This window comes from Sus scrofa, chromosome 3 (genome assembly GCF_054392235.1).
Source record: "Sus scrofa isolate SSC_HxYL_T2T_F1_AM1 chromosome 3, Sscrofa_HxYL_maternal_Yorkshire_Landrace_v2.0, whole genome shotgun sequence".
Lineage (NCBI taxonomy): Eukaryota > Metazoa > Chordata > Mammalia > Artiodactyla > Suidae > Sus > Sus scrofa.
This window is the reverse complement of record NC_139385.1, coordinates 24330785-24349423: the sequence shown is the minus strand read 5'-3', so window position 1 is coordinate 24349423 and position 18639 is coordinate 24330785. Positions and strand designations below refer to the sequence as shown.

The window sequence follows — 18639 nt, the reverse complement described above, 5'->3', positions numbered from 1 at the left end:
ACAGGCCAATTTCACTGATGAACATCGATGCCGAAATCCTCAACAAAATACTAGCAAATTATATCCAACAATACATTAAAGGATTATACATCATGATCAAGTGGGAAGCAAGGGTTCTTCAATATCTGCAAATCCATCAGATATAATATAATGTGATATACCACATTAACAAACTGAAGAATAAAAACTATATGATCCTCTCAATAGACACAGAAAAAGCCTTTGACAAATTCCAACACCCATTCTGATAAAAACCCTTCAGAAAGTGGGCATAGAGGGAACTTACCTCAACATAATAAAGGCCACATATGACAAACACACAGCGAACATCATTCTCAATGGTGAAAAGCTGAAAGAATTCCTGCTGAGATCAGAAACAAGACAAGGATGTCTGCTCTCACCACTACTCTTCAATATAGTTCTGGAAGTCCTAGCCACGGCAATCAGAGAAGTAAAATTAATAAAAGGAATCCAACTTGGAAAGGAAGAAGTAAAACCATCCCTATTTGCAGATGACATGATACTATACCTAGAGCATCCTAAAAACTCGACCAGAAAACTGTTAGAGCTCATCCATGAATTTGGCAAAGTCACAGGATACAAAATTAATACACAGAAATTGACAGCATTTCTATACACTAACAATGAAAGATCAGAAGGAGAAATTAGGGAAGCAATCTCGTTTACCATCACATCCAAAAGAATAAAATACCTAGGAGTAAACCTGCCTAAAGAGACAAAAATCCTGTACTCTGAAAACTATAAGCCACCGATGAAAGAAATCAAAGATGACACACAAATAGATGGAAAGACATACCATGCTCTTGGATTGAAAGAATCGATATTGTCAAAATGACTGTACTACCTAAGGCAATCTACAGATTCAATGCAATCCCTATCCAATTACCAAGGACATTGTTCACAGAACTCGAACAAAATATTTTAAAGTTTGTGTGGAAGCACAAAAGACCCAGACTAGCTAAAGACATCCTGAAAAAGAGAAATGGAGCTGGAGGAATCAGGCTCCCCAACTTCAGACTACACTACAAAGCAATAATCATCAAAACCATATGGTACTGGAACAAAGATGGAAATATACATCAGTGGCACAGGATAGAAAGGCCAGAATTCAACCCACGCACCTACAGCCAACTCATCTATGACAAAGGAGGCAAGAATATACAGTGGAGAAAGGACAGCTTGTTCAATAAGTGGTTCTGGGAAAACGGGACAGCCGCATGGAAACAAATGAATTGGAACACTCCCTAACACCATACACAAAAATAAAACTCAAAATGGGTTAAAGACCCAGATATAAGGTCAGACACTATAAGACTCTTAGAGGAAACTAAGGCCAAACACTCTCTGACATAAATGACAGCAACATCTTCCCAGATCCACCTATCAGAGTATTGACAATAAAAAGAAAAATAAACAAATGGGACCTAATCAAACGTAAAAGTTTCTGCACAGCAAAGGAAACCCTAAACAACACAAAAAGACAATCCACAGAATGGGAGAAAATCTTTGCAAGTGAATCAACTGACAAGGGATTCAGCTCCAAAATTTATAAGCAACTTCTGCGGCTCAATACCAAAAAATCAAACAACCCCATCCAAAAATGGGCAGAAGGTCTAAACAGACAGTTCTCCAAAGAAGACATACAGATGGCCAAGAAACACATGAAAAGATGTTCAACGTCACTCATTATTGGAGAGATGCAAATCAAAACCACTCTGAGGTACCACCTTACATCAGCCAGAATGGCCAGCATCAAAAAGTCTACAAACAAGAAGTGCTGGAGAGGCTATGGAGAAAAAGGAACCCTAGTACATGGTTGGTGGGATTACACATTGGTGCAACCACTGTGGAAAGCAGTTTGGAGATTCCTCAGAAAACTAAACATAGAACTCCCATTTGATCCAGCAATCCCACTCCTGGGCATCTATCCAGAGAAAACCATGACTCTCAAAAACACATGTACTCCGATGTTCATTGCAACACTATTTACAATAGCCAAAACATGGAAACAACCTAAATGTCCATTGACAGAGGAGTGGATCAAGAAGATGTGGTCCATATACACAATGTAACATTACTCAGCCATTAAAAGGAGTGAAATACCGGCATTTTTAGCAACATGGATGGACCTAGAAATTATCATTCTAAGTGAAGTCAGCCATACAATGAGACACCGATGACAAATGCTTTCACTGACATGTGGAATCTGAAAAATGGACAGACGGAACTTCTTTGCAGAACAGATGCTGACTCACAGACATTGAAAAACTTATGGTCTCCAGAGGAGAGAGTTTTTGGGGTGGGGGGGGTATGCTTGGGCTATGGGATAGAAATCCTGTGAAATTAGATTGCTATGATCATTATACCAAAAAAAAAAGTCACCTTGGTTTTAGGTCAAGACTGGTGGAAAGGGGAACTTTTTCACTAAGATTTCACATGCAATAATGTTACAATCTCCCCCAAATTCTTTCTAATTACTGCAGTTATCCATATGGGAAGATGGGGGGAAATGTTTAAGATGATTTTCTTATATATTAAAAAATCTTTAAAAATAAATAAATAAATAAAAAGTTTCTGCAATATAAAAAAAAAGTCTCTGACAGCTACTGCATATACACAATATAAACAGAACCAGTAAGATACAGATAGATACATGTATGGATATAAATATAGATACAGGTAAGGGAATTTTTAAAATGGAAGTCAACTCACAATTTTGAAGGCAGAAAAAAAATCCCATAATCTGCCATCTGGAAACTGAAAAATTAGAAGTGACTGTGAGTTGTGTGAGTGTGACCCCAGCAGCCACTTGGCCCCTGGCCCCACCTGGGCATGACCGTCCTCCCCACCACAGGTGTCCACCACCACCCTCGGCTCCAAGCACCACACCAAGGGACGGACACCGAGTCCCCAGCGACACGGCGGCTGCAGAGGACCCCAGGCAGGGGCTCCCCGACACCCTGCTTACCTTCTCTGAGCTTCCCATACTGGAATCTGCTACCAACATCCGCTCTGCTCCCAGGGATGTCTTCAGATCCAGTAGAGAGCAGACGGCTGGCCCTTCACTGTCCACAAGATGGCGGACTCCCAGGAGCCCCTGCGGCACCACAGAGGAGCTGAAGACCTGGATTCCGGCTGTCTCACGAGAATGCCTGTCCTCCTTGGGCTGCTGTCTTGGGGTCCTCCCATCGTGCAGAGCTGTTATGGAGACTCTCCCTGCCCGGAGGAAAATGAAGAAAAAATGCATTTTGGGGGGAATAGAGGACTTCAGGTAAAATCCACGACAGTAAGAGTCAGCCTACACCAGAGCCACAGCAATGCAGGATCCAAGCCATGTCTACAACCTTCACCACAGCTCATGGCAACACCGGATCGTTAACCCACTGAGCAAGGCCAAGGATCAAACCCGAAACCTCATGGTTCCTAGTCGGATTTGTTAACCACTGCGCCACAACAGGAAATCCTTTTTTTTTTTTTTTTTGTCTCTATTTAAGTCTTTCAGCCATTTTGAGTTTATTTTTGTACATGGTGTGAGGGTGTGTTCTAATTTCACTGATTTGCATGCAGCTGTCCTGGTTTCCCAGCAATGCTTGCTGAATAGACTTTCTTTTGTGGTTCCACGTAAATTTTTGGATTGTTGGTTCTAGTTCTGTGAAAAATGTCATGGGTCATTTGATAGGGATTGCATTGAATCTGTAGATTGCTTTGGGAAGTACGGCCATTTTTACAATATTGGATTTTCCAATACATGAACATAGAATATCCCTCCATTTCTTTACATCTTCTTTAATTTGTTTGATTAAAGTTTTGTAGTTCTCGGCATATTAGTCCTTTACCTCCTTGGTCAGGTGTATTCCGAGGTATTTGATTTTTTGAGGTGCAATTCTACAAGGTATTGTACTTTTGTATTCCTTTTCTAATATTTCATTGTTGGTATACAGAAATGCAACTGATTTCTGAATGTTAATCTTATATCCTGCTACTTTGCTGAATTTATTAATCAGCTCAAGTAGTTTTTGGGTTGAGTCCTTAGGGTTTTCTATGTGTAGTATCACGTCGTCTGCATACACTTTTCTCTCTTCTTTTCCTCTTTGGATGGCTTTTATGTCTTCTGAATGATTTCTGAATGTTAATCTTATATCCTGCTACTTTGCTGAATTTATTAATCAGTTCAAGTAGTTTTTGGGTTGAGTCCTTAGGGTTTTCTATGTGTAGTATCACGTCGTCTGCATACACTTTTCTCTCTTCTTTTCCTCTTTGGATGGCTTTTATGTCTGTTGTTTGTCTCATTGCTGTGGCTAGGACTTCCAAAACTATGTTACAGAGCAGTAGCGAGAGTGGGCATCCCTCTCTTGTTCCAGATGAGTGAGAAGGCTTTCAGTTTTTCTCCATTGAGTATTATATTTGCTGTGGGTTTGTCATAAATGGCTTTGCTTATGTTCAGGAATGTTCCCTCTATACCCACTTTGGCGAGAGTTTTGAACATGACTGGATGTTGCGCTTTGTCAAATGCTTTTTCTGCATCTATTGAGATGATCATATGGTTTTTGACTTTTCTTTTGTTAATGTGGGCAGGGTTTCCGGAGTGCAGTGGTTATCACATTCACCTCACACGACCGTGTTTTAAGCTGTGCATCCTTAAAACAGGATGTGTGCAGTCTGGGAGGGCAAGGGTTGCCCTGGGCCAAGCTGCTCGGGTGGAAGGGGGTCCAGGCAAGGGATGGTGGGGGCAAAGCCAGCTCTGTGGCCTCTCCTTGGCTTCTGTCCCTCCATCTGTAAACTCCTAGGAAGTCCCACATTTGTCCAGCCTGCTCTGGGACTTGCAGGAGAGTGAGGTCCACGATTGGTTGCCTTCACAAGGGTTCCTGGATTGGAACAAAGGGGCAAGACCTCTCCTTCAGATTTGAAGAAGACATCAAAAACTTCACAGATAAGCAAAAGCTAAGAGAATTCAGCAACTCTAAACCAGCCTTACAACAAATACTAAAGGAACTTCTATAGGCAGAAAAGACAAGACAGCAACAGGAAACACAAATACCTCAAATGACAAGGCTCACCAGTAAAGGTATATGTACAGTAAAGATACAAAATCATCCAAGCACAATTATACCACCAAAATCAGAAATCATAAGAGGAGGAGTTCCCGTCGTGGCGCAGTGGTTAACGAATCCGACTAGGAACCATGAGGTTGCGGGTTCGATCCCTGGCCTTGCTCAGTGGGTTAACGATCCGGCGTTGCCGTGAGCTGTGGTGTAGGTTGCAGACGCGGCTCGGATCCCGCGTTGCTGTGGCTCTGGCGCGGGCTGGTGGCTACAGCTCCGATTCAACCCCTAGCCTGGGAACCTCCCATATGCCGCGGGAGCGGCCCAAGAAATAGCAACAACAACAACAACAATAACAAAAAGACAAAAGACAAAAAAAAAAAAAAAGAAATCATAAGAGGAAGGTGCAAATGCAGGATACTGGAGATGTACTTGCAATTAAGAGAACAACAACTTAAAACAATCTCATATACATATAGACTCATATCAAAACTTCAGAATACCTGCAAACCAAAAATCTACAATGAATACACAAACGAAGAAAAATCAACTCAAATACAACACTAAAGATAGTCATCAAACCAGAAGAGGAGAGAACGAGAGAAGAAGGGAAGAAAAAAGATTAACAAAAACAAATCCAAAGCAATTAATAAAAGGACAATAAGAACATACATATCAATAATTACCTTAAATGATAATGGACTAAACACCCCAACCAAAAGACATAGACTGGCTGAATGAATACCAAAACAAGACCCGTACATATGCTGTCTTCAAGAGACCCACTTCACTTCTAGGGACACGTACAAATGGAAAGTGAGAGGATGGAAGAACATACTTCATGCAAACAGGGATCCAAAGAAAGCTGGAGTAGCAATACTCATATCAGACACAATACACTTTAAAATGAAGAATATTTTAAGGGACAAAGAAGGTCATCACCTAATTATCAAAGGATCAATCCAAGTAGATGATATAACAATTTTAAATATCTACACACTCAACATAGGTTCACCACAATATATAAGGCAACTGCTAACAAACTTAAAAGGACAAATCGACAGTAACACAATCAGAGTGGGGCACTTTAACACCCCACTTAAAGCAATGGACAGATCAACCAGACAGAAAATCAATAAGTAAACACAGGCCCTGAATGATGCATTAAACCAGATGGACTTAATAGATATTTATAGGACATTCCATCCAAAAGCAACAGAATACACATTCTTCTCAAGTGCACATGGAACAGTCTCTAATATCCAGGTCTATAAATCCAACTTCGGTAACATTAAGAAACTTGAAATCATATCAAGCATCTTTTCTGACCACAATGCTATACAACTCAAAATCAACAACGAGAAAAAAATCTGCAAAAAACACAAACACGTGGAGACAAAACAGCATGCTACTAAACAACCAATGGATCACTGAAGAAATCAAAGAGGAAATTTAAAAATACCTAGGGAAAAAAAAAAAAAAAACGGGAGTTCCCGTCGTGGCGCAGTGGTTAACGAATCCGACTAGGAACCATGAGGTTGCGGGTTCGGTCCCTGCCCTTGCTCAGTGGGTTAACGATCCGGCGTTGCCGTGAGCTGTGGTGTAGGTTGCAGACGCGGCTTGGATCCCGCGTTGCTGTGGCTCTGGCGTAGGCTGGCGGCTACAGCTCCGATTAGACCCCTAGCCTGGGAACCTCCCATATGCCGCAGGAGCGGCCCAAGAAATGGCAAAAAGACAAAAAAAATAATAATAATAAAATAAAATAAATAAAATAAAAATACCTAGAAGCAAATGACAATGAAGATACGACACTCCAAAACATAAGGGATGCAGCAAAAGCTGTTCTAAGAGGAAATGTTTATAGCAATACAAGACCACCTCAGGAAACAGGAAAAATCTCAAATAAACAGACCTAATTTGCATCTAAAGCAGCTTGAGAGAAAAGAGCAGACAAGGCCTAAAGTTAGTAGAATGAAAGATATCATAAAGATCAGAGCAGAAATCAATGAAATAGAAACCAAGAAGAACATAGAAAAGACCAATGAAATGAAAAGCTGGTTCTTTGAAAAGATCAACAAAATGGATAAACCCCTAGCCAGACTTATCAGGCAAAAAAGAGAGAGGACTCATATCAATAAAATTAGAAATGAAAAAGGAGAAGTAACAACGGACATCACAGAAATACAAAGGATCATAAGGGACTATATGCAACTATAGGCCAATAAAATGGAAAAGCTAGAAGAAATGGACACATTCTTAGAAAAGTACAATCTTCCAAGACTAAACCAAGAGGAAATAGAAAAGATGAATATACCCATCACAAGAACCAAAATTGGAACTGTGATTAAAGAATTTCCAACAAACAAAAGTCCAGGACCAGATGGCTTCACAGGCGAATTCTATCACACATTTAGAGAAGAGCTAACACCCCTCTTTCTGAAACTATTTCAAAAAATTGCAGAGGAAGTGATGCCCCCAAACTCATTCTATGAGGCCACCATCACCCTGACACCAAAACCAGACAAAGATACCACAAAAAAAGAAAACTATACATCCATTTCACTGACGAATATTGATGAAAAAATCATCCATGAAATACCAGCAAACCGGATCGAACAATACATTAAAAGGATTGTGCATCATGATCAAGTGGGATTTATCTCAGGGATGCAAGGGTTCTTCAATAGCCACAAATCCATCAGTGTGATACACCACATTAACAATCTGAAGAATAAAAACTATATGATCCTCTCAATAGACACAGAAAAAGCCTTTGACAAATTCCAACACCCATTCTGATAAAAACCCTTCAGAAAGTGGGCATAGAGGGAACCTACCTCAACATAATAAGGGCCACATATGACAAAACCACAGTGAACATCATTCTCAATGGTGAAAAGCTGAAAGAATTCCCACTGAGATCAGGAACAAGACAAGGATGTCTGCTCTCACCACTACTCTTCAATATAGTTCTGGAAGTCCTAGCCACTGCAATCAGAGAAGTAAAATTAATAAAAGGAATCCAACTTGGAAAGGAAGAAGTAAAACCATCCCTATTTGCAGATGACATGATACTATACCTAGAGCATCCTAAAAACTCGACCAGAAAACTGTTAGAGCTCATCCATGAATTTGGCAAAGTCACAGGATACAAAATTAATACACAGAAATTGACAGCATTTCTATACACTAACAATGAAAGATCAGAAGGAGAAATTAGGGAAGCAATCTCGTTTACCATCACATCCAAAAGAATAAAATACCTAGGAGTAAACCTGCCTAAAGAGACAAAAATCCTGTACTCTGAAAACTATAAGCCACCGATGAAAGAAATCAAAGATGACACACAAATAGATGGAAAGACATACCATGCTCTTGGATTGAAAGAATCGATATTGTCAAAATGACTGTACTACCTAAGGCAATCTACAGATTCAATGCAATCCCTATCCAATTACCAAGGACATTGTTCACAGAACTCGAACAAAATATTTTAAAGTTTGTGTGGAAGCACAAAAGACCCAGACTAGCTAAAGACATCCTGAAAAAGAGAAATGGAGCTGGAGGAATCAGGCTCCCCAACTTCAGACTACACTACAAAGCAATAATCATCAAAACCATATGGTACTGGTACAAAGATGGAAATATACATCAGTGGCACAGGATAGAAAGGCCAGAATTCAACCCACGCACCTACAGCCAACTCATCTATGACAAAGGAGGCAAGAATATACAGTGGAGAAAGGACAGCTTGTTCAATAAGTGGTTCTGGGAAAACGGGACAGCCGCATGGAAACAAATGAATTGGAACACTCCCTAACACCATACACAAAAATAAAACTCAAAATGGGTTAAAGACCCAGATATAAGGTCAGACACTATAAGACTCTTAGAGGAAACTAAGGCCAAACACTCTCTGACATAAATGACAGCAACATCTTCCCAGATCCACCTATCAGAGTATTGACAATAAAAAGAAAAATAAACAAATGGGACCTAATCAAACGTAAAAGTTTCTGCACAGCAAAGGAAACCCTAAACAACACAAAAAGACAATCCACAGAATGGGAGAAAATCTTTGCAAGTGAATCAACTGACAAGGGATTCATCTCCAAAATTTATAAGCAACTTCTGCGGCTCAATACCAAAAAATCAAACAACCCCATCCAAAAATGGGCAGAAGGTCTAAACAGACAGTTCTCCAAAGAAGACATACAGATGGCCAAGAAACACATGAAAAGATGTTCAACGTCACTCATTATTGGAGAGATGCAAATCAAAACCACTCTGAGGTACCACCTTACATCAGCCAGAATGGCCAGCATCAAAAAGTCTACAAACAAGAAGTGCTGGAGAGGCTATGGAGAAAAAGGAACCCTAGTACATGGTTGGTGGGATTACACATTGGTGCAACCACTGTGGAAAGCAGTTTGGAGATTCCTCAGAAAACTAAACATAGAACTCCCATTTGATCCAGCAATCCCACTCCTGGGCATCTATCCAGAGAAAACCATGACTCTCAAAAACACATGTACTCCGATGTTCATTGCAACACTATTTACAATAGCCAAAACATGGAAACAACCTAAATGTCCATTGACAGAGGAGTGGATCAAGAAGATGTGGTCCATATACACAATGTAACATTACTCAGCCATTAAAAGGAGTGAAATACCGGCATTTTTAGCAACATGGATGGACCTAGAAATTATCATTCTAAGTGAAGTCAGCCATACAATGAGACACCGATGACAAATGCTTTCACTGACATGTGGAATCTGAAAAATGGACAGACAGAACTTCTTTGCAGAACAGATGCTGACTCACAGACATTGAAAAACTTATGGTCTCCAGAGGAGAGAGTTTTTTGGGGGGGGGGGTATGCTTGGGCTATGGGATAGAAATCCTGTGAAATTAGATTGCTATGATCATTATACCAAAAAAAAAAGTCACCTTGGTTTTAGGTCAAGACTGGTGGAAAGGGGAACTTTTTCACTAAGATTTCACATGCAATAATGTTACAATCTCCCCCAAATTCTTTCTAATTACTGCAGTTATCCATATGGGAAGATGGGGGGAAATGTTTAAGATGATTTTCTTATATATTAAAAAATCTTTAAAAATAAATAAATAAATAAATAAATAAATAAATAAATAAAAAGTTTCTGCAATATAAAAAAAAAGTCTATGATAGCTACTGCATATACACAATATAAACTGAACCAGTAAGATACAGATAGATACATGTATGGATATAAATATAGATACAGGTAAGGGAATTTTTAAAATGGAAGTCAACTCACAATTTTGAAGGCGGAAAAAAATCCCATAATCTGCCATCTGGAAACTGAAAAATTAGAAGTGACTGTGAGTTGTGTGAGTGTGACCCCAGCAGCCACTTGGCCCCTGGCCCCACCTGGGCATGACCGTCCTCCCCACCACAGGTGTCCACCACCACCCTCGGCTCCAAGCACCACACCAAGGGACGGACACCGAGTCCCCAGCGACACGGCGGCTGCAGAGGACCCCAGGCAGGGGCTCCCCGACACCCTGCTTACCTTCTCTGAGCTTCCCATACTGGAATCTGCTACCAACATCCGCTCTGCTCCCAGGGATGTCTTCAGATCCAGTAGAGAGCAGACGGCTGGCCCTTCACTGTCCACAAGATGGCGGACTCCCAGGAGCCCCTGCGGCACCACAGAGGAGCTGAAGACCTGGATTCCGGCTGTCTCACGAGAATGCCTGTCCTCCTTGGGCTGCTGTCTTGGGGTCCTCCCATCGTGCAGAGCTGTTATGGAGACTCTCCCTGCCCGGAGGAAAATGAAGAAAAAATACATTTTGGGGGGAATAGAGGACTTCAGGTAAAATCCACGACAGTAAGATTCAGCCTACACCAGAGCCACAGCCATGCAGGATCCAAGCCATGTCTACAACCTTCACCACAGCTCATGGCAACACCGGATCGTTAACCCACTGAGCAAGGCCAAGGATCAAACCCAAAACCTCATGGTTCCTAGTCGGATTTGTTAACCACTGCGCCACAACAGGAAATCCTTTTTTTTTTTTTTTTGTCTCTATTTAAGTCTTTCAGCCATTTTGAGTTTATTTTTGTACATGGTTTGAGGGTGTGTTCTAATTTCACTGATTTGCATGCAGCTGTCCTGGTTTCCCAGCAATGCTTGCTGAATAGACTTTCTTTTGTGGTTCCACGTAAATTTTTGGATTTTTGGTTCTAGTTCTGTGAAAAATGTCATGGGTCATTTGATAGGGATTGCATTGAATCTGTAGATTGCTTTGGGAAGTACGGCCATTTTTACAATATTGGATTTTCCAATACATGAACATAGAATATCCCTCCATTTCTTTACATCTTCTTTAATTTGTTTGATTAAAGTTTTGTAGTTCTCGGCATATTAGTCCTTTACCTCCTTGGTCAGGTGTATTCCGAGGTATTTGATTTTTTGAGGTGCAATTCTAAAAGGTATTGTACTTTTGTATTCCTTTTCTAATATTTCATTGTTGGTATACAGAAATGCAACTGATTTCTGAATGTTAATCTTATATCCTGCTACTTTGCTGAATTTATTAATCAGTTCAAGTAGTTTTTGGGTTGAGTCCTTAGGGTTTTCTATGTGTAGTATCACGTCGTCTGCATACACTTTTCTCTCTTCTTTTCCTCTTTGGATGGCTTTTATGTCTGTTGTTTGTCTCATTGCTGTGGCTAGGACTTCCAAAACTATGTTACAGAGCAGTAGCGAGAGTGGGCATCCCTCTCTTGTTCCAGATGAGTGAGAAGGCTTTCAGTTTTTCTCCATTGAGTATTATATTTGCTGTGGGTTTGTCATAAATGGCTTTGCTTATGTTCAGGAATGTTCCCTCTATACCCACTTTGGCGAGAGTTTTGAACATGACTGGATGTTGCGCTTTGTCAAATGCTTTTTCTGCATCTATTGAGATGATCATATGGTTTTTGACTTTTCTTTTGTTAATGTGGGCAGGGTTTCCGGAGTGCAGTGGTTATCACATTCACCTCACACGACCGTGTTTTAAGCTGTGCATCCTTAAAACAGGATGTGTGCAGTCTGGGAGGGCAAGGGTTGCCCTGGGCCAAGCTGCTCGGGTGGAAGGGGGTCCAGGCAAGGGATGGTGGGGGCAAAGCCAGCTCTGTGGCCTCTCCTTGGCTTCTGTCCCTCCATCTGTAAACTCCTAGGAAGTCCCACATTTGTCCAGCCTGCTCTGGGACTTGCAGGAGAGTGAGGTCCACGATTGGTTGCCTTCACAAGGGTTCCTGGATTGGAACAAAGGGGCAAGACCCCTCCTTCAGATTTGAAGAAGACATCAAAAACTTCACAGATAAGCAAAAGCTAAGAGAATTCAGCAACTCTAAACCAGCCTTACAACAAATACTAAAGGAACTTCTATAGGCAGAAAAGACAAGACAGCAACAGGAAACACAAATACCTCAAATGACAAGGCTCACCAGTAAAGGTATATGTACAGTAAAGATACAAAATCATCCAAGCACAATTATACCACCAAAATCAGAAATCATAAGAGGAGGAGTTCCCGTCGTGGCGCAGTGGTTAACGAATCCGACTAGGAACCATGAGGTTGCGGGTTCGATCCCTGGCCTTGCTCAGTGGGTTAACGATCCGGCGTTGCCGTGAGCTGTGGTGTAGGTTGCAGACGCGGCTCGGATCCCGCGTTGCTGTGGCTCTGGCGCGGGCTGGTGGCTACAGCTCCGATTCAACCCCTAGCCTGGGAACCTCCCATATGCCGCGGGAGCGGCCCAAGAAATAGCAACAACAACAACAACAATAACAAAAAGACAAAAGACAAAAAAAAAAAAAAAGAAATCATAAGAGGAAGGTGCAAATGCAGGATACTGGAGATGTACTTGCAATTAAGAGAACAACAACTTAAAACAATCTCATATACATATAGACTCATATCAAAACTTCAGAATACCTGCAAACCAAAAATCTACAATGAATACACAAACGAAGAAAAATCAACTCAAATACAACACTAAAGATAGTCATCAAACCAGAAGAGGAGAGAACGAGAGAAGAAGGGAAGAAAAAAGATTAACAAAAACAAATCCAAAGCAATTAATAAAAGGACAATAAGAACATACATATCAATAATTACCTTAAATGATAATGGACTAAACACCCCAACCAAAAGACATAGACTGGCTGAATGAATACCAAAACAAGACCCGTACATATGCTGTCTTCAAGAGACCCACTTCACTTCTAGGGACACGTACAAATGGAAAGTGAGAGGATGGAAGAACATACTTCATGCAAACAGGGATCCAAAGAAAGCTGGAGTAGCAATACTCATATCAGACACAATACACTTTAAAATGAAGAATATTTTAAGGGACAAAGAAGGTCATCACCTAATTATCAAAGGATCAATCCAAGTAGATGATATAACAATTTTAAATATCTACACACTCAACATAGGTTCACCACAATATATAAGGCAACTGCTAACAAACTTAAAAGGACAAATCGACAGTAACACAATCATAGTGGGGCACTTTAACACCCCACTTAAAGCAATGGACAGATCAACCAGACAGAAAATCAATAAGTAAACACAGGCCCTGAATGATGCATTAAACCAGATGGACTTAATAGATATTTATAGGACATTCCATCCAAAAGCAACAGAATACACATTCTTCTCAAGTGCACATGGAACAGTCTCTAATATCCAGGCCTATAAATCCAACTTCGGTAACATTAAGAAACTTGAAATCATATCAAGCATCTTTTCTGACCACAATGCTATACAACTCAAAATCAACAACGAGAAAAAAATCTGCAAAAAACACAAACACGTGGAGACAAAACAGCATGCTACTAAACAACCAATGGATCACTGAAGAAATCAAAGAGGAAATTTAAAAATACCTAGGGAAAGAAAAAAAAAAAACGGGAGTTCCCGTCGTGGCGCAGTGGTTAACGAATCCGACTAGGAACCATGAGGTTGCGGGTTCGGTCCCTGCCCTTGCTCAGTGGGTTAACGATCCGGCGTTGCCGTGAGCTGTGGTGTAGGTTGCAGACGCGGCTTGGATCCCGCGTTGCTGTGGCTCTGGCGTAGGCTGGCGGCTACAGCTCCGATTAGACCCCTAGCCTGGGAACCTCCCATATGCCGCAGGAGCGGCCCAAGAAATGGCAAAAAGACAAAAAAAAAAATAATAATAAAATAAAATAAATAAAATAAAAATACCTAGAAGCAAATGACAATGAAGATACGACACTCCAAAACATAAGGGATGCAGCAAAAGCTGTTCTAAGAGGAAATGTTTATAGCAATACAAGACCACCTCAGGAAACAGGAAAAATCTCAAATAAACAGACCTAATTTGCATCTAAAGCAGCTTGAGAGAAAAGAGCAGACAAGGCCTAAAGTTAGTAGAATGAAAGATATCATAAAGATCAGAGCAGAAATCAATGAAATAGAAACCAAGAAGAACATAGAAAAGACCAATGAAATGAAAAGCTGGTTCTTTGAAAAGATCAACAAAATGGATAAACCCCTAGCCAGACTTATCAGGCAAAAAAGAGAGAGGACTCATATCAATAAAATTAGAAATGAAAAAGGAGAAGTAACAACGGACATCACAGAAATACAAAGGATCATAAGGGACTATATGCAACTATAGGCCAATAAAATGGAAAAGCTAGAAGAAATGGACACATTCTTAGAAAAGTACAATCTTCCAAGACTAAACCAAGAGGAAATAGAAAAGATGAATATACCCATCACAAGAACCAAAATTGGAACTGTGATTAAAGAATTTCCAACAAACAAAAGTCCAGGACCAGATGGCTTCACAGGCGAATTCTATCAAACATTTAGAGAAGAGCTAACACCTCTCTTTCTGAAACTATTTCAAAAAATTGCAGAGGAAGTGATGCCCCCAAACTCATTCTATGAGGCCACCATCACCCTGACACCAAAACCAGACAAAGATACCACAAAAAAAGAAAACTATACATCCATTTCACTGACGAATATTGATGAAAAAATCATCCATGAAATACCAGCAAACCGGATCGAACAATACATTAAAAGGATTGTGCATCATGATCAAGTGGGATTTATCTCAGGGATGCAAGGGTTCTTCAATAGCCACAAATCCATCAGTGTGATACACCACATTAACAATCTGAAGAATAAAAACTATATGATCCTCTCAATAGACACAGAAAAAGCCTTTGACAAATTCCAACACCCATTCTGATAAAAACCCTTCAGAAAGTGGGCATAGAGGGAACCTACCTCAACATAATAAGGGCCACATATGACAAAACCACAGTGAACATCATTCTCAATGGTGAAAAGCTGAAAGAATTCCCACTGAGATCAGGAACAAGACAAGGATGTCTGCTCTCACCACTACTCTTCAATATAGTTCTGGAAGTCCTAGCCACTGCAATCAGAGAAGTAAAATTAATAAAAGGAATCCAACTTGGAAAGGAAGAAGTAAAACCATCCCTATTTGCAGATGACATGATACTATACCTAGAGCATCCTAAAAACTCGACCAGAAAACTGTTAGAGCTCATCCATGAATTTGGCAAAGTCACAGGATACAAAATTAATACACAGAAATTGACAGCATTTCTATACACTAACAATGAAAGATCAGAAGGAGAAATTAGGGAAGCAATCTCGTTTACCATCACATCCAAAAGAATAAAATACCTAGGAGTCAAGTACCTAAAGAGACAAAAATCCTGTACTCTGAAAACTATAAGCCACCGATGAAAGAAATCAAAGATGACACACAAATAGATGGAAAGACATACCATGCTCTTGGATTGAAAGAATCGATATTGTCAAAATGACTGTACTACCTAAGGCAATCTACAGATTCAATGCAATCCCTATCCAATTACCAAGGACATTGTTCACAGAACTCGAACAAAATATTTTAAAGTTTGTGTGGAAGCACAAAAGACCCAGACTAGCTAAAGACATCCTGAAAAAGAGAAATGGAGCTGGAGGAATCAGGCTCCCCAACTTCAGACTACACTACAAAGCAATAATCATCAAAACCATATGGTACTGGAACAAAGATGGAAATATACATCAGTGGCACAGGATAGAAAGGCCAGAATTCAACCCACGCACCTACAGCCAACTCATCTATGACAAAGGAGGCAAGAATATACAGTGGAGAAAGGACAGCTTGTTCAATAAGTGGTTCTGGGAAAACGGGACAGCCGCATGGAAACAAATGAATTGGAACACTCCCTAACACCATACACAAAAATAAAACTCAAAATGGGTTAAAGACCCAGATATAAGGTCAGACACTATAAGACTCTTAGAGGAAACTAAGGCCAAACACTCTCTGACATAAATGACAGCAACATCTTCCCAGATCCACCTATCAGAGTATTGACAATAAAAAGAAAAATAAACAAATGGGACCTAATCAAACGTAAAAGTTTCTGCACAGCAAAGGAAACCCTAAACAACACAAAAAGACAATCCACAGAATGGGAGAAAATCTTTGCAAGTGAATCAACTGACAAGGGATTCAGCTCCAAAATTTATAAGCAACTTCTGCGGCTCAATACCAAAAAATCAAACAACCCCATCCAAAAATGGGCAGAAGGTCTAAACAGACAGTTCTCCAAAGAAGACATACAGATGGCCAAGAAACACATGAAAAGATGTTCAACGTCACTCATTATTGGAGAGATGCAAATCAAAACCACTCTGAGGTACCACCTTACATCAGCCAGAATGGCCAGCATCAAAAAGTCTACAAACAAGAAGTGCTGGAGAGGCTATGGAGAAAAAGGAACCCTAGTACATGGTTGGTGGGATTACACATTGGTGCAACCACTGTGGAAAGCAGTTTGGAGATTCCTCAGAAAACTAAACATAGAACTCCCATTTGATCCAGCAATCCCACTCCTGGGCATCTATCCAGAGAAAACCATGACTCTCAAAAACACATGTACTCCGATGTTCATTGCAACACTATTTACAATAGCCAAAACATGGAAACAACCTAAATGTCCATTGACAGAGGAGTGGATCAAGAAGATGTGGTCCATATACACAATGTAACATTACTCAGCCATTAAAAGGAGTGAAATACCGGCATTTTTAGCAACATGGATGGACCTAGAAATTATCATTCTAAGTGAAGTCAGCCATACAATGAGACACCGATGACAAATGCTTTCACTGACATGTGGAATCTGAAAAATGGACAGACGGAACTTCTTTGCAGAACAGATGCTGACTCACAGACATTGAAAAACTTATGGTCTCCAGAGGAGAGAGTTTTTGGGGTGGGGGGGGTATGCTTGGGCTATGGGATAGAAATCCTGTGAAATTAGATTGCTATGATCATTATACCAAAAAAAAAAGTCACCTTGGTTTTAGGTCAAGACTGGTGGAAAGGGGAACTTTTTCACTAAGATTTCACATGCAATAATGTTACAATCTCCCCCAAATTCTTTCTAATTACTGCAGTTATCCATATGGGAAGATGGGGGGAAATGTTTAAGATGATTTTCTTATATATTAAAAAATCTTTAAAAATAAATAAATAAATAAAAAGTTTCTGCAATATAAAGAAAAAGTCTCTGACAGCTACTGCATATACACAATATAAACAGAACCAGTAAGATACAGATAGATACATGTATGGATATAAATATAGATACAGGTAAGGGAATTTTTAAAATGGAAGTCAACTCACAATTTTGAAGGCGGAAAAAAATCCCATAATCTGCCATCTGGAAACTGAAAAATTAGAAGTGACTGTGAGTTGTGTGAGTGTGACCCCAGCAGCCACTTGGCCCCTGGCCCCACCTGGGCATGACCGTCCTCCCCACCACAGGTGTCCACCACCACCCTCGGCTCCAAGCACCACACCAAGGGACGGACACCGAGTCCCCAGCGACACGGCGGCTGCAGAGGACCCCAGGCAGGGGCTCCCCGACACCCTGCTTACCTTCTCTGAGCTTCCCATACTGGAATCTGCTACCAACATCCGCTCTGCTCCCAGGGATGTCTTCAGATCCAGTAGAGAGCAGACGGCTGGCCCTTCACTGTCCACAAGATGGCGGACTCCCAGGAGCCCCTGCGGCACCACAGAGGAGCTGAAGACCTGGATTCCGGCTGTCTCACGAGAATGCCTGTCCTCCTTGGGCTGCTGTCTTGGGGTCCTCCCATCGTGCAGAGCTGTTATGGAGACTCTCCCTGCCCGGAGGAAAATGAAGAAAAAATGCATTTTGGGGGGAATAGAGGACTTCAGGTAAAATCCACGACAGTAAGAGTCAGCCTACACCAGAGCCACAGCAATGCAGGATCCAAGCCATGTCTACAACCTTCACCACAGCTCATGGCAACACCGGATCGTTAACCCACTGAGCAAGGCCAAGGATCAAACCCGAAACCTCATGGTTCCTAGTCGGATTTGTTAACCACTGCGCCACAACAGGAAATCCTTTTTTTTTTTTTTTTTGTCTCTATTTAAGTCTTTCAGCCATTTTGAGTTTATTTTTGTACATGGTGTGAGGGTGTG

At 40.8% G+C, this 18639-nt stretch overlaps 1 long non-coding RNA gene across 1 annotated transcript in view; it reads right to left on the bottom strand.

Annotated features, from left to right (window-relative positions):
* LOC146404477 (uncharacterized) overlaps positions 1-18639 on the bottom strand; it is a 42048-nt gene that overhangs the window by 8643 nt on the left and 14766 nt on the right. Inside the window, exons 2-6 of the long non-coding RNA XR_014840473.1 lie at positions 18067-18314; positions 17812-17855; positions 10622-10869; positions 10367-10410; positions 2990-3237 (exon numbers count right to left, since the gene is read on the bottom strand). This is a non-coding gene — a long non-coding RNA (uncharacterized LOC146404477). The remainder of the gene's footprint in view (positions 1-2989; positions 3238-10366; positions 10411-10621; positions 10870-17811; positions 17856-18066; positions 18315-18639) is intronic.